General features: G+C 35.3%; 1 long non-coding RNA gene across 1 annotated transcript; it reads left to right on the plus strand.

Moving 5' to 3' along the window:
- Window positions 1-4121: 4121 nt before the first annotated feature.
- LOC138312131 (uncharacterized) lies at window positions 4122-6932 on the plus strand. The gene is made up of 2 exons (XR_011206866.1): window positions 4122-4208; window positions 6582-6932. It is a non-coding gene; the product is annotated as an uncharacterized lncRNA (long non-coding RNA).
- The last annotated feature ends 4416 nt before the right edge of the window (window positions 6933-11348 follow it).

Here is an 11348-nt window from a genome sequence, read left to right on the forward strand (position 1 = left end):
AGGAAACTGTGGATGTTTTCGTCCTGACAATGAAGGTACTCTATCATTCACCAGCAAGATAAAAGAATAATGTCCTCACTATGTGCCAATTAATATGTGTAACAACTGCTGAGGGCCCATAAAGTAACCTGCTGTGATGAGGATCCTGATATGGAATTGCCAGACATTTGAAATGCATTCAGTATGACCGAAGACATTTGGTCATCGAACAATGATTTGGATCTGTAGAGCTTTAGAGAGTCAAATACAAAGTGACAGGGATCCCGGAGCTTCGCAATGTTCGAATGTAAGCTAGGGCACTTTCCACAGAGACACCAAACTTGAATATCAGTTATCAAGACTGAAACGATGGGACGGAAGCTTCCAATGGTTGCAAATGTAGCAGAACCTCACAAAGAGAGACCAAACGTTGGATATGATTCAGTTATCAAACAGAAATGGACGGGAAGCTTCCAATGGTTGCAAATGTAGCAGACCTCACACAGAGAGCCCAAACTTGGAATGATCAGATTATCAACAGAAATGCGGGAAGCTTCTCAATGGTTCAAATGTTAGCTGAACCTCACACAGAGCACAGGACCAAACTTGACTGCGTATCTGCATGATCTGAAACTAATATGAAGCTCAAAAAGAATCTGACAATTTTCCTTTACAATTATCTCCAAATATATATCAAAAGACATAGAAGATATAGTGGAAAAAAATTATAAAATATTTTTGGTAGGGGGTGAAAGTTTGTTCACTTTGGAGTTAATCCCGTAGACACATACTGTAAGTTTTTTGCAAGCTAAGTACCATTGTTGGCCGACAAGCTGGAGGTTGAACGATGTTACGGAGTCATTAGCTTGCGGAAGGAGAAACCAACCATATTTGTGTTGATCGAGTCATGAAAACATATTGGAAAAACAGCCTTGATGAGAGATTCAGCAAATACAAAAATTTCAGAATAACTTTAGATGTTGATGTTTTTATGGAGAGGTAATTAAATAGAGGAGGGGGGGGGGGGGGGGAGGGGGGGTGATCAAGTGCCATCTGCTTGCAAATATCTTGAAGGCTAATTCTTTAAATATATAAATGATACTCCTTATTTTAAATGTGGTCAATAGGGGAATATGCTAGTTTTTAACCCACCATCTGATGATGGTGGCTATTCAAATCGCTTCTTGTCCGTTGTCCGTCTGTCTGTCCTTCCGTTAACAATTCTTGTTAGAGCAGCAGCTATTTCTCGGAAAGTGCTGAAAGGGATCTTTCGCAAATTACATATGTAGGTTCCCCTTGGGCCCTAGTTGTACGTGGGCATATTGCCTTTGTGTGACTGATCGGGAAACTAGACTGGATGACCGTTCGCCATCTTGAATTTTGATAGTTGAAGTTTGTTACAGCTATTCTCAGACAGTACTGCAGGGATCTGTTTCAAATTCCATATGACAAATGTAAAAGATAATGGGTTTCCATTGGGCCCTAGTTGTGCATGAGTAATTTTGGGACCGATCGGTCAACCGTCTTGGATTTTTTATAGTCGAAGTTTGAAAAGCAGAGAAAAGATCCATCTGACAATTGTCAGACATGCATAGATCAATCTGGGATCTCTTGTTAGTCCCCTGTCGGTGAAACAGAAGGGGACTTTAGTGTTTGTCCTCCCATCATCCCACCCCAAAGGTCTGTTTGTTTTTTTGGATGTTGGTTTCCATCAAACAATAACTTGAGAACAGATTGATTGGATAATATTCTTTTGAAACTTCAAACATTGGTTAACCTTTAATACAAGTAATACAATCTTACCTGTTTCACTGGCAGGGGACAAAAACATCCCTATAAAATTATAACCAAATATATTGCTGAACCCCAATTTTGATCCAGTAAAGTCGTATTATGATTACCTTATCTTCCAAAATTTTAATTTCTAGTCCTTATTTGCATCAATTAAAAATTTCATGTTTATTTTCCAGAGTGTATTCCGACTTGGGGTGGAACCAAGGGGGGGTGAAAAGAAAAAGAATTTTTCCGTTTGGTATTGATGGCCATCAAAGAAAAATACTTTGACCATGATCTTTAGGAGTTGTGCTGAGTGAGGACTACCTTACAGTCGGAAAGATTCTTGGTAAGAGATCTTTAAAAAAGTTCCATTGTAATCTACTGGGTATCTCTACAAAGTCACTCATACTAAAATCTAGTACAAAGTCTGGACCTTACTAATAATTGCTGAACGTATTAACTTGTTCCTTGCAGTTTTCTACTTTAAAACATATAACATTGTACATATGTAATTATCAACACCAATGTGGCCTCACCTAGCTCATTTAAGGCCTAATTTCATAGCTTAAAAGCTTAAGATGCTCCACAGCCGACAGCATGAAAACAATTAACACTCATCATTTGAACAATAATTGGGTGTGTTTTATCGTGTATACATACATATGCTTAAATTAAACACAAAAAATGTAATATGAAAATAATTTTAGTTTCCTTTCGGTGCATGCACAATCTACTCCATGTCCATATATAGGACATGGTGCCCACAATTTTTTGGGATGCAATTAATTATTTTTTTTTTAAAATATTTTTATCTTGAAGTAAAATTAGAAGCTCAAACTTTTCAAAATAGTGTTAATCATGTTTTTAGTTAGTTGTAACTTTTGTTACTTGTAACTGATCTTGATAGAGGAAAAATACCATTTGTTATGGGTGGAGCATCTTTAATTGCCATATTTTGTGTACTGACTCTTAAGTACAATTTCAATACATATACCCCCAATAAAGATGATAGAAAGACAGAATTTTTTTCTCTTAAGTCTGACTGCTAAGGTATATCAGCATTCTAGGAGCGTTCAATCAGATCGATATTAAGTGCTCCAGACAATTTTTTGGAGCCTAATTTGCATACGCACATTTGAAGAAATGTGTACAACTCTGTGCGACCATAAAACTTAACACAGGTATTTAGATAAAAGTTATGTGGTTATTAGCGTAGCTCACCATTAGATGGTAGGGATGGTGGGCTATTCAAATCGCCTTTGTGTCTGTGGTCCTACGTCCTTCTGTCTTTTCGTTAACAATTCTCTTGTTACCCCGCTATTTCTCAGTAAAAGTACTTAAGAGATCTTTCTCAAATTTCATATGTAGGTTTAGGACCCTAGTTCATAGTTGTGCATATTGCATTTTGAGACAGATTGGTCAACAAGATGGCAGACAGGTACACACGTAGCCATCTTGGATTTTGATTATTGAAGTTTGTTTATTGCTTTATCTTGGAAAGTACTGAAGGGATCGTTTTCAATTTTCAGTGTATAGAGTATACATCTAGCTGTGTATGTAGTCAAAGATCTAAAAGCAGAGATCTAGAAAAAGATCCCTTTTTTCCATTGTCGGACGTAAATCATTTCTTTGGTAGGCACCCAAGATCCATCTGGGATCTCCTGCCTTCCCAAGTTATCTCTGATATTAGTACTTGAAATGTGTAATATATTGATTAAAAAAAAGATATGGTAAAATTTTACATATTTCACTTTTTATGTATATCGTTTCACTTTGTCATCCTCTATTAATGTTTGCTTATATTTTTTTTTAGCAAAAAAACATTGTTCCTCGATCTCGTAAATTATATGTGTTTGAATATTTTAGGCCCTCAGGCATACTACAAAATGGTCCTCTTCCGACCTTCATTCGCCATGATGTTTTAAATGAACTTTTCTCCAATGACGAATCACAGTCCAGTTGCATCCAGAATTTGAGAATTGGGTTAGATGAGGTTGGAATTTATCAGGTAAAAAGAAAATGTGAAAATTTTAGAAGTCTTCAGCTCACCCAGTTTGGACCAGAGGAAAAACTTTATAAGGTCACCTGAAATGAATTCTCAAGTAACATGTTCTAATCATTATCGCGTTTGTCAGTATTGTTGGTAAAGGCAGGTAGGACAATAATTGCTACCTATAGATATTTCCTGAAATATCCCATGTGACATTAGGTGATATGTACAGGACTTCTGGGCCTGATGTTTGAAGCACTGAACTATACATTTTTGTTTTTGCAGATTGGTTCCCGTGTCCCATCTTTTGTCTTCCTGTTGAGGCCTTCCAATAAGAAACTAACAGTCAGAGCTCTGACTCACTATTTGAAACCTAAACTTTTCAGAGACAGGTTCTAATGGTAGAGTCCATGGAGGGGAGCAGTGTATGCGGCCTTCATGAGGTACATTCGTGAAGTTGCCAGTAAGTATATAATAAAATTGTTAGATTTAGAAATCAGATCATAGACATAGTGTTGATCGAGTTGAAATTCAAAAGTGTAATCTTCATAGCTATGTAAATATTGACTGTGGTTGACCCTTATAGGAGATTTAAGATAAAAATGACGACGAAGTTGCACAAAGGTACATCTGGGCAGTCAATGGTACAATTTTTTTATTTTTATACACATAAACATGGGTGGGAACACAGCCCCTTGTGCATGATATTTTCTTCAACATTAAATCTGCATAAATATACTGTATGTTTATCCCTATTAAGAGTGCTTAATATAATAAGGGTGCCCTCACATTTTTTGCTGAAAAAAATAAACTATTTGTCTTTGCTGGTGCTAATAAAATACTTTTTCAAATCAGTTAGATGCTTAACATATCTATATCATCTTGTATAAGAACTAAATGTATTGCATTGGACATTTTTTCCGAGCGTTTACGCATAGAAACAGCAAGATCGCCATGTTGAAAACAAAACATGTCACTTTAATGTTCCACAAGCGTGTGTGGATGAACTCTAACTGGCAACAACACGTTAACAATGTCTATACAGGTTTTATGAATACTTACTGTATATCTACGATAAAGGTTCCTAAATAACAGGAATGTTATCATTTCTAAGCATTTTATTGTCTGCTCTTGTCAGTATTTCCCATCTGCCACAAAAAGAAAGTAGCGATCGAAAGCACCATCTGCCATTTTGTGTATATGCATGGTAACAAACAGGCTAGCATGAAATTCCAAAATTCCATGAAATAGACACATTTTATCAGTGTTAAATACTTCTGGTGCTTACATTTCTTCATAATTATGTAATTTCAATACTTACTTGACTTAAAAACGTAAGTTGGTTAAAATAAGTTTAAGAAAAATACGAAAAAAAGCAAGATGACTATAGTCTGTTTCAGAAAAAAAAATATCTAAAAATGGTCTCAAATAACAGCTCCCCCCTCAGCCAATTACCCATGTATTTGATACAAACTGGTTATGTTATTTGCTAGCCAACTGATGTCTTTTGTTCACGAAATAGGAACAGTAATTAAATTTAAGTCGAATCAAGCTGATTTTAGAACTCATCCCAAGATCTTTCCAATGTAAGTCTATACATACAAAGTTTCATGAAGCTGAGTGCATACATATTTTACTCAATTTATCGTGTTCAGAAGGGCAATAACTCCGTTAATAACTGTCAAAACAAGCTGATTTTCGAGCTCGTCCGAGATCTTTCCAATGTTAGTCTACATACCCAGATTCATTAAGCTCGGTTCATATTTACCCTAGTTATCGTGCTAACAAGGTTCAATAATTATTATTGCAAAGGTCAATAAATCAGTAAGTTACAGTCAAATCAGGCCAGTTTTTTTAACTCGTCCAATTTTAGTCTAAATACATAGTTTCATGAAGCTGAGTGCATATTTACTCAAGTTATAATGTTCACAATGTCCAATAATAAATTATTTGTGCAAAGGACAATAACTCTATGTTACAGTCGAATCAAGTTGATTTTTCGAACTCGTCTGAGATTTTTTCAATGTTAGTCTACATACACAAGCTTCATTAATATAAGCTTCGTGCATATTTACTCAAGTCATTGTGTTCACAAGGTCCAATAGTAATTATTAGTGCAAAGGGCAATAACTCCATAAAATTACTGGTGATTTAACCTAATTTTCAAACTTGTCCCAGATCTTTTCAATGGTAGTCTACATACAAAGTTTCATTAAGCTCGGTTTATATTTACTCAAATGATTGCGTTCACAAGGAAACGTTGATGGACGTCGCTCAGGTGACCTAATAAAAATGTAAATGTCAGTAACCTGTGAAACAATAATTAATCCATTTTAAAATCTGAATTTACAAGTGTAGAAGTTTATACTTTAATTGTTAAAACTTGGAATTAATTGATTGTGTAGAGGGCATGTACGTAACTATTATTGATTTTTTCCGTCGCCATACTGTGTTTGTACCTTTGAGATTCCGGATGTAAACTTTCTATGAGGTCACGCCATCTTTTCTGAAATCTCCTATAGGGGCTGATAGGGTGGGAGCAAAAAGGTCAATGAATTGGTCAAAATTTCAATCTAAGAGCATAATATTTCCTATTTTCAATAAGAGAGTTCAAGGATTTTAATGTTTTTAAACACCGTAGATCCTGTATCAAAGTGCTTGAATATCAAAAGGGACAATTAAAGGCAAATGCAGAAAAAATATGTAGTGTTACATCATGTGGTCATTGATCATTGGTTGGATACAAAAGTATATAGATACTGTAAACCATGTAACATGTAATAATCATTTTATTTCACACCAAAAAACTATTGAAAAGTGTTTTGATAATTTATAGGTGGAAGAAGAGGCACATTGACATTATCAAACATCTTGGAGTTTGTCACAGCATCCAGTGAAGAGCCAGCTGTTGGCTTTACTTTAAGCCCATCAATTGAATTTGTTGTTATAAGCACCAGTTTTATCCCAACTGCAAATACATGCAGTTGCTGTATGTACCTTCCACGACCAACATCAACATTGAAATTACCAGCAGATGACCAGCTTTTCGGTTTATATGACTTGGCTTTTTCCAAAACAAATATTTTGGAATACTGTAAAGTGTGTTTTCCTTTATATGTGACATGTGACTCACTTCGATCTGTTAAAGGAAGTTGTTGTGTAGAGACTACAACACATTTTGAATTTCTATACACAGTTCATGTTATCTATGTTCACTGAAATTTTGAAGTTTTTAGGTCATCTGACCCGAAGGGTCACGATGAACTATAGTCGTCATGTTTTTCGTCCGTTCTTCGTGCGCCGTGATTTAACATTCACATTTTGAACTTCTCAAGTTCTACCAGTGCAATTTGGCTGAAAACTTGCATGAAATGATCCTGACATGGTCCCACACAAAGTGTTGGTATTTTTCGAGTCAATCCGAAATCCAAGATCGTCGCCACAGCTGCCATCTTTGAAAACACATTTTGAACTTCTTCTCAAGTTCTACCGGTGCGATTTGCTGAAATTTGCATGAAATAGTCCTGACAAAGTGTTGTTATTTTTCGGGTCAATCCGAAATCCAAGATGCCCAACACAGTCGCCATCTTGAAAACAGATTTTGAACTTCTTCTAAAGTTTCTTCTGGTGTTATGTGACTGAAATGATCCTGATATGATATTGACGAAGTGTTGTTACATCTCTGGTTGTGCCAAATCGAAAGATGGCTACCGTGACACCATATCCTATTAATTTCATATATGAATATTGTCTAGTTAGTTCCGATGACCGTTAAGGCCCTTGGGCCTTTTGATATAGTAATTATAGGGCCCTGCAAGAATTTGGGTACACTATTGTAAATTATACATGTAATCTTTTTGACAAGTCACTTGGCATCTCCTTATGTAAATACAATTGATACAATACAATACAATGTTATTTTATTTAAGTGTCACACATCTTAAAAATAATTACAGTACCATATAAAAAAATATCCATCGCACACAATTATTCAAAGCCGTATTTGGCTTATGAGACACTAAAATTAATAAAATTTATATACATGTACGATTGGTGGTATCATAATTTGCATACAGATAGTACCGTCCGCCTATGATTCATCACATATATTACTGCAAAATGAAATTTCTAACTTGTACTATGGTTCATCTGTATGTACTAGAACAATAATTAGCAATACTAAACCATGCAGCTTGTGTATTATTAAATCTGAACAGATATCATTAGGAAATTAAACCACAAGGAAATGAATTTCTCCCATACTTGACAGGGTTATCCCACGGTTGCTAGGGAAAAGACAGCTCACATGCACTAGATAGTGACGTCATCAATACATATGGCAACAATTATCACTCACAGCGAAGTTCATATCAACTGAAGTTTCACCATTTTTAGGTCATCTGACCGAAGGTCAGGATGACCTATTGTCATCGTGTTTCGTCCGTCGTGCACCGTCCGCCGTGCATAAAACTATTTATACAAAAGCCTACTCCTCCTAAACCCTTGAGTGAATTACATCCATATTTGGTGTGAAACATCCTTGGGGAAGGACAATCATATTTTATATAAATGAGATAGGTCCGACCCCTAGGGGCAGAGGGGCGGGGCCCCAAAATGGGAAATTTTCTTAATTTAAGCTTTTAAATCCTACTCCTCCTTTATCCTTGAATGGATTTCATCCATATTTGGTGTGAGACATCATTGGGGAAGGACAATAATATTTTATATAAATGAGCCTGGTCCGAGGCCCCAAATGGGGAAATTTTCTTAATTTTAGCTGTAAAATCCTACTCCTCCTTCATTCTTGGATGAATTTCATCCATATTTGGTATGAAACATCATTAGGGACGGACAATCATATATATATAAATGAGTCTGGTCCGACCCCTAGGGGCTGAGGGGCGGGGCCCAAAAGGGGAAATTTTCTTAATTTTAAGCTTTTAAATCCTTCTCCTCCTTTATCCTTGAATGGATTTCATCCATATTTGGTGGTCATTGAGACATCATTGAGCCTGGGAAGGACAATAATATTTTATATAGAATGAGTTTCAATTGGGGAAGGGCAATAATATTTTATATAAATCAACTAGGGCAAGGCCCAAATAAGCGGAAATTTTCTTAATTTAGTTCCTTATGTTGAGACATCATGACAATAATTATTCTTTTAAATGATTAAAGTTTCCCCGTTAACGTTAACCCAATACTTTATACTGTGACTGTTGTTTTGTGCCATGAGTCAGATGACCGTTAAGGCCCATGGGCCTCTTGTTCGTTAAAGTATGAGAGAAAAAGAATCAAACATGGGTTTGTCAGGTGGACAGGGATATCTCAACCTGAGTGAAAGATTTTGACCATCAACTCTCGGCAAGCCTCTGGTTGATTAGCCAAAATCTTTCGCTCGGGTTGAGATATCCCTGTCCACATGATAACAGGCCCATGTAAGATTCTATAAATCCCTTTCTATAGTTAACCTGTTATAAACTTAAAATATGTCTATCTATAAACTTAAAATATGTCTATCTATAATCTAACCACCTACGCTTCATCGTATTGTATAATGATTTAGCTAAATTATACTGGAGCTCATCTGTCTGTAGAATATAATAGTATTTATCTCTGGCACTAAGAGAATGAGAACTCATCCGATATTGAACTCGCTTGTGTAAATAAATTTGAACAAATGTCACTATAAGAAGCACATTCACAAAAGAAAATGAATTTTCTAAAACAGAACAGGGCAGAGTCTCTGTTCCTTTAGTAGGTTAGAATAACTGTAAAATAAATAATTACTTGTATGAACAATTAAACATTTTGTTATGAAGTGGAAAGAAGATTTGAAATCAAACAAGCTCATATACCAGTACCTTAATTACATTCAAGGTCATGACCTTCAAATGTGAAGGTTAACAGAGGGTCAGGACTGGGGGAACTCTGATTCCTTTCAATTACATGTAATTGGTTTATAGACAAAATTGGTAGTACTCGGTTTTAGTTTCAACTTACAAGTAAAAGGGCAAGTGAACTCTTGCACCAAGGCACATCATCTGTCATAGACCTTTAAGGCCCAGTATTATGTTAGCACCATATAAATTAGTAATTTATGATTGTGCAAGATTAAGACATTAACAAAAAGTAATTTGTTGACAACATCAGTATTAATAGTTGGATACAAAGGTGAACATTTCCTGGTTTTACATATGCACACATTGTAACTAAGAGGATAAGTAAATGTTCTACAATACAGGTAGTAAAATTTCTAACTATCAACCCCCCACTTTTTTTAATATCATTGATTATCAATCAAATTGTTTCCTATTACCAGTATTATAATTAATATAATTATGAACATGAGCACAAAACCATGTGGATATCACTAATTTTAGTTATTGCAAATGTAATTGCCATAGGTCAATAAATGTTGATGAGTTATTTCTTGTTTGGTTTTCATTTACTGTAGAACCAGTGATAATCGTGAATGTATTATATTGTGACCAAAACACACTAGAGCTACTTGCAATTTTACTGTAATGAATTTGAAATTGAATGAAAAATAACAAATGGACAACCAACATAATAGGGATAATGTGTCAGCTCACTTAGATTAAATAGGGGAAATAGACAGTCAGACAATTGTTTTAAAATTTCTACTTCTCATTATAAGTACCAAATGGATATTCACTAAATAATAGTTAGAAATGTCCTAAGGAGATGTACAAACAGATTTTTCATTAATGATGACTCTGACCCCTGGAGCCAAAGTGGCTGTGTCAATAAGGGAAATACTGAAGAAAATTTTACATTTGTACATACATTTAGAAGACTTGAGACTTTGTCTCAGGTGATCTAAAAAAGCCCATGGCCATATAGGTTTTTATTGGATTGGGAAACATTAAAAAAAAAAAAAAAAAAAACATTTTTATTTAAACGATATTTGTATACCACTTAGTTTATATTCATGAAGACCTGGGCCGTGCACCATAAAACTTTCTCAGACAGATCTTTTACTGATCAAGTCTATGTAAAATCATATACTAGAGTAAAAATTCTGTCTGAGAATAGTTTTATGGTGCCGGGCCAAGGTATTGGGTCTGTGACAAGCTGGGATGAAGGGCTACCAAGTTTGTTAAAATTAATGTGACCTTAACTTTCATTCAAGGTCACAGGGGTCAAATACACTTATATCTTTAAACGACTTGTGAATAACTGAGAGGCCTAGATACCTGATATTAACCCTGGGATGAAGGGCTACCATATATGTGTGTTCAAATGAATGACCTTGAACCATGACATGGATCAAATAGGCTAAAATCTTTAAACAACTTCTTACAAATAAATCAGAGGACTAGAGATCTGATATTGGGTCTGTGACGAGCTGGGATGAAGGGCTACCAAGTTTGTTAAAATGAAAGACCTTGACTGTCATTCAAGGTCACAGGGCTAAAATCTTTAAACGACTTCTTGTGAATAACTAATTATAAGAGACCTGATATTGGGTCTGTGACATGCTGGGGCAAAGGGCTACCATGTTTATTAAAATGAATGACCTTGACCTTTATTCAGTGTCTATTAATTTATCAAAAAATAGTTCTTTGTATTGCCTTAA

Source organism: Argopecten irradians, unplaced genomic scaffold, assembly GCF_041381155.1.
Source record: "Argopecten irradians isolate NY unplaced genomic scaffold, Ai_NY scaffold_0218, whole genome shotgun sequence".
Lineage (NCBI taxonomy): Eukaryota > Metazoa > Mollusca > Bivalvia > Pectinida > Pectinidae > Argopecten > Argopecten irradians.